This window comes from Piliocolobus tephrosceles, chromosome 2 (genome assembly GCF_002776525.5).
Source record: "Piliocolobus tephrosceles isolate RC106 chromosome 2, ASM277652v3, whole genome shotgun sequence".
Lineage (NCBI taxonomy): Eukaryota > Metazoa > Chordata > Mammalia > Primates > Cercopithecidae > Piliocolobus > Piliocolobus tephrosceles.
In genome coordinates, this window is record NC_045435.1 from 84388043 (window position 1) to 84394112 (window position 6070).

The 6070-nt window shown below is 53.4% G+C and overlaps 1 pseudogene; it reads right to left on the reverse strand.

Moving 5' to 3' along the window:
- Positions 1–2091: 2091 nt before the first annotated feature.
- On the reverse strand, positions 2092–5516 carry LOC111528780 (annotated as a pseudogene).
- Positions 5517–6070: the final 554 nt, after the last annotated feature.

Here is a 6070-nt window from a genome sequence, read left to right on the forward strand (position 1 = left end):
CATCACCCAGAGAAGATGAGAGAGAAAAGGTCAGCACTTGGACCCAAGTGCAGCTGTAAGTGGGAACAGAATAAGGATGGTATTGAGTGCTTTGCTCATCTTTGGGCCTTGCTTTCCTTAGCTGGGCAATAGGATCATAACCCCTGAAATGCCTGCCTCACAGGGTTGTTTTTTGTTTTTTGTTTTGTTGTTGTTTTGTTTGTTTGAGACAGAGTCTCCCTCTGTTGCCCAGACTAGAGTGCAGTGGCACAATCTCGGCTCACTGCAACCTCTGCCTCTCAGGTTCAAGCGATTCTTCTGCCTCAGCCTCCCAAGCAGCTGGGATTACACCACCATGCCCAGCTAATTTTTGTATTTTTAGTAGAGATGGGGTTTCACCCCCATGTTGGCCGGGCTGGTCATGAACTCCTGACCTCAGGTGATCACCTTCAGCCTCCCAAAGTGTTGGGATTATAGGCATGAGACACTGTGCCCAGCCCTCACAGGGTTTTTTTGGGGGGTGATAAGAGGCAAAGCCAAAGCAGAAAGAACTGGATAATGGAGTTGGGCATGGGTTTCAAATCCAGCTGTGAATCTTACTTGGCCATAGACTTGGGCAGGCCACAACCTCTTCAAGGCTTGGTTTCCTGATCTGTAAAGCTCTCCCAGCCCTGCCACTTGTGGCTGGCGGGAGGGTCAGGTGAAGTCCTGTATTTCAGAGGCTTATTGTTTAAACTGGCAAGTCCCTAGCCCTCTGGGAGTTTCCTGTTTAATATAGAGAAAGATTGGGAAACAAGGCCGACTCACATGGAAAGTGAAATAGGGTGTTGTAAGCAACTCCAGATGGAGGAGGAGGAGGCTATTACTCCAACAGGCACTGAAAGAGGAGGATCTCAACCACGAGGAAGGCTTCCAGAAGAGAAGCAGGTGCTAGCAGGAAGGGTGGATCTACATGTGACTGGGAGACTGTGGGTGAAGGCTTGGATGGAAAAGGCTCAGCCCTGTGGGGGTGGCGGTTGGGGGATCAGCATGAGTCAACCCAAATAGCTGGGCAACGGGAATACGGTCAGAACCTGGCACCAAGAGGTCAGATCAGAAAGGCCCTAAATGAGCCACAGCGTTTTCCAGCATCAGGGCCCAAAGAACCAACCCCAGGGTATGGTCAAAATGCAGATTCCTGGGTCACATTCCTTTGATTTTGACCCAGAAATCTGCATTTTAACCAGCCCACCTTTCTGGTGAGGTAAGGGTGAGGTATCTTGGGATATGTTGCTTGAGTGGTTCAAGGTTTGAGGCCTTGAAGGGCAAGGCATAAGCCATAAGTTCTAGTCCTAACTCTGAGATCTTGAGCAAATCACGTCATACCCTAAGTCTTAGTTTTTGTGTCTGTGAAATGAGAAAGACCCCACCTACCTCAGTGATGAGTCTGGGTGGGCCCTATTCTGCTCCCATTGTGATCTTTCTGGGCCTCTTCTTCCCGCCTCTGCCCCCTCCTCCTCTTCTTTCTTTTCTTCTTCTCCTTCTTCTCCTGTCACTCCTCCCTTGTCATTCCCTCCTTCCCCATCTTCTTTTCCCTTTCTCTCCCTCTGCCCTCCTTCCCTCCTTTTCCCTCCTCCCTCCCTCCCTCCCTTCCTTCTCAGAGCCACAGTATAAACTCATCTCATCACTTGCTCTGGCCCTGGGCAGCTGGAACTGAGGCAAGGTCAGGCCCCATCCTAGGGATGGCGCTGGGGCCTTTTTTCCCTCCCACCCAGTCTGCATCATGGTCTTCGTCACCATCATTATCACCGTCAGGGGCTGCTGCACATAGTACCATCCAATGGTCAAGGCAAAAGGAAAATGTCAACCCCAGCCCCCAGAATTCACCCTTTTTATTCTGGGCCCCAGGAACTATTTTTATTTCCCCCCCTTAAATAGCTGTTTATTAGCAGTGTGCTGGAAAGGGTGACGGAGTTAGCATTCATGGACAATACCACACACCACCGTCATGAGGGAGGCAAGAGCGCAGGCAAGCCAGCCTGGAGCCCTGAGGAGGAGTCCCCCTCTTCAAGAGAGTGTGGGAGGGGGCAGGGCCCGGAGTGTTGGGGGGCAGCCTGAGAACACCTCCACATACTAGGCGTGGTTAAAGATGAAGAGGGACTCATTGACAGCAGCCCCGGCCTGACCGCTTGGAATGTACTTTCCTTGACAGGTGAGGCTATTGGCCAGGGCTCACTTGACTTACTCCTTCTGCACAGCCTTCAGGTTCTTCTTCCTGCCCCAGGCCTTCAGGGCAGAGGCCTGCAGGGCTCAGCTGTAGGAGAAGGTCAGGGCCCAGGGCTTCAGGAGGGGGCACTTGTTAATGGCATTGAGGTTGATGGACACCTCCTTGCTCTGGCTTCCAGATAGGAAGGTGATCCCAGGGACAGCAGGGGACACTGTGCAGTGTAGCGCTTAGTTTTTGTGTCTGTGAAATGAGAATGACCCCACCTGCCTCAGTGATGAGTCTGGGTGGGCCCTGTTCTGGCCCAGTTGTGATCCTTCTAGGCCACTTATTCCCTAGAGTAAGTGGCCTAGAGTGTAGCGCTTGTGATAGTTGCCATGGCAATCTCCTTGTGAGAAAACTTCTGGATGCAGGCTTGGCCTGGGGTGACCATATTGGACTTCAGCAAGGTGCCTTCCAGGTACATGTGGTGGTCACTCAGAGCCTTGTAGACAGCAGCCACACCTTGGTTACATACTGGCAGTACTTCAAGTCATGGTCCCCACTGGGGAGGATCTCAGCCTCCACGATGAGCACAGTGCCATTCTGCTGGCAGATGCTGACATAGCGGACCAGGACATTGACACACTGCCATTTTCTTTTATTTTCTTTCTTTTTTCTTTTTTTGAAACGGTGTCTCAGTCTGTCACCCAGGCTGGAGTGCAGTGGTGCAATCTCAGCTCATGTAACCTCCGCCTCCCAGGTTCAAATGATTCTCCTGCCTCAGCCTCCTGAGTAGCTGGGATTACAGGTGTGTGCCACCATGCCCAGCTCATTTTTGTGTTTTTAGTAGAGGAGGACATTTCACCATGTTGGCCAGGCTGGTCTCGAACTCCCGACCTCAAGCGATCCGCCTACCTTGGCCTCCCAAAGTGCTGGTGTTACAGACGTGAGCCACTGCGCCCAGCTGATGTTGGCATTTTCAATGATGGCGAGGGCTGAGGGGGTGTGTTTCCCAATCTTCAGCACATGATGCCACTTGGCAAAGTGGGTTCCATACTTCTTGTCTGGGGCAGAGCGCTCAGACAGCCCATCCAGCCCTTGGGTGGTGGTCTCGCCATTTGCCCTTGCCAGGGATAGCACCCCCTTTTCTACCTTGATGCCCTCAACACTGCCCTTGGATTTGATAACTTGGGGGAAGGGACACCTATCATCCACCTTTTGGTACAGCATCTCATGGAAGAGGATGACGACCTCAATGCAGGGTTCATGCAGTTGTCAGCTGTCAGTCGCAGCTGGTGGTAGAAGCACCAGTTCTCCTCGGTATTCTTGGTGCCAATGGACTGCAGCCACTTGGCAACGCTCCCAGTGGACTCATCTGCAGCCGGGATGCTCTTGCCCAGAGCCACGATGTGATGAGTGATGTCAGACAGCTCCTTCTTCTGCTCTGGGGTCAGCAATGGATATTCGTAGGGCACAGTACTGGTGTTAGCAAGTTCCTGGTACAGGAGAGGGGTGGGTTTGCAGGATGTGGTGGTGGAGGGTGGCAGGCTGGCGAGTGGACTCAGGGAGAGAAAGCAGCACTCGTCACCAGGACCCGATCTCCCAGAAACTATTTTTAGCAGCACCCCTCCAAGAAGGTGAGGTAGCTCAGTCTGAGCAAACCTGCTGCTTTCTTCTGGGCCTCAGTTGCCACATCTATCAGCCAGGCAAGAAATCCTGCATCCTTCTCAAGGAGAACCCAGGTGGACATAGGACTCCTCCAACTTGTGCTGCTGCTGCTCCTTGGGGTGTCAGTGCCCTTCTATGCAGTGGTAGATGGGGGCCAGCCTCACACAGTGGGTAGAGGATCTGGAAACAGCTCAGCTATGCCCTGAACAGTTGGAGGCATGAGCTCCAGTTTACAGTGATGGGGCCCAGGAGCCACCATGTGAGATGGAATTTCGGGGTTGGCAGAGCAAAAGGGTTCTGAGGTCTCTGGCGCTGGCCTTGTCCTAACCCTGTCTTTGGAATCCCATTAGACTGTGGTTGCAGAGCAGGTGAGCTCTGGTTTGCAAGAAGAGAGAGAGGGGCTGGAGTGGAGCAAAGCCAATAAATGCTTCAGGAGGCAGGTCTGGAGTGAGGGGGCTTTGCAGGGAGCAACAGCCCCCATCCTAGAGAGCAGAAAATGTCCCAGAGGACCCATGAACCCAGCCCTCCAGCCTAGCAGCCACAAACTGTGGCCCAGATAAATGCTGGGTGGCCCTCGTTGCTCTTGCCTTTTTTTTTTTTTTTTTTTTTTTTTGAGACAGAGTCTCGCTCTGTCGCCTGGACTGGAATGCAGTGGCGCAATCTCGGCTCACTACAAGCTCCGCCTCCTGGGTTCACACCATCCTCCTGCCTCAGCCTCCCAAGTAGCTGGGACTACAGGCGCCCACCACCACGCCCGGCTAATTTTTTGTATTTTTAGTAGAGACGGGGTTTCACTGTATTAGCCAGGATGTTCTCGATCTCCTGACCTTGTGATCTGCCCGCCTCTGCCTCCCAAATTCTCGGCCTGGGATTACAGGCATGAACCACTGCGCCTGACGTTCTTGTTTTGTAATAAAATGTTAATTCATTGTCAACATTTAACCAGCAGGAGATTTCTCAAGCCTCAGATGTTCAGCTTCTTTTGAGGAATCAGCAGACCTGGAGCGCCTGGGCTGGCCCAGGCAGGGTGTGCTCTCTCCAATTCTCTATCAGCCCTCCCTTCAGTGTGTCCCCAACCCTGAGGGATGTAATGTCCAAGCAGCAACACCTTCCTGGCCTTGTAGGCACCAGTGTGTGTTCCCAGCCCTAAGCCATTTTACAGCCAGGGAGACTAAGACTCAGAGAGGGGAGAGGACTTGCTCGAGGTCACACAGAAAGTGATGTTTGGGCTGCAGGGAGACCCAGATGTCCTGATTTCTATGTCTCCCACACTGCACTCACAGCCTCTGGAGGAGGGTCTGGGGTCAGTGGCTAGGGGAAGGATCAGGCTAGCTATTAGTGGCTCCCTGGAAGGGACTGGCCCAGAGGTGGATTCCTCCATGCTTGTCATCATCCCCCCAAGCCCTTGCATGCAGATCAGGCAGATTAGGGCCCCTAATGGGGCAGAGGCAGGCACAGGCTGAGCCCTCTCCTCTGGCCAGCTGTGCCTGCCCCTGCCTCATCACTTTCAAGGGGCACTGGTCTACCTGATCCACTGCAGGGGCTTGGGCAGATGAGGATGCACAGTGTGGGGAAAGCTCCCTCCCTGTCCTTCTGAGCTGCTGGGCAGACACACATCAGCAAAGAAGCTGTAGCAGGCTGTGACCAGTGTGGACAAGGGTGCTGGATTGGAGAACGGCGGCATGGGAAGGGGGACCCACCTCAGGGCTGCACCCTGGTGTCAAGGAGATGATACCTGGGACAGAGCGACCAGGCTGAGGGGCTCTCAGTGAAGGCTAGAGGGAGCCTGATGTGGAGAAGGAGCATGGAGGAAGACAGAGAGGCTGGAGTCAAGAGAGCAGGGAGAGGGAGGGGTGTGTGGTAGAGCCAGGCCGGGAGACGTTAGAATCCTGCCATCATCAACAGTACAATTATCCACCAATTCAGGGACCTTATTTCTCTCTGGCCCTGTTGGCATTTAAAGGCCTACCCGCACCCCTTCTTCCCAGGCACAAGGGAGCTGGAACAAAGGGGAGCAGGAGTGAGAAGAGAGTGAACGTGGATCAGCTAGGCAGGGCCAGTAAGGAGAAGGCCAGGGAGCATGCGAATCTGCTGAGCAAAGATGGCAGCAGCAGCCGCTGTGTGCAAATGTTTGACCTGGCTCTGTGATTATGTGCACAACCCCAGAACCCCCGCACGGCCACCCTATAGATGTCAGTACAATTATTAACCCATACAAGGGACAGGGGCTGAGAATAT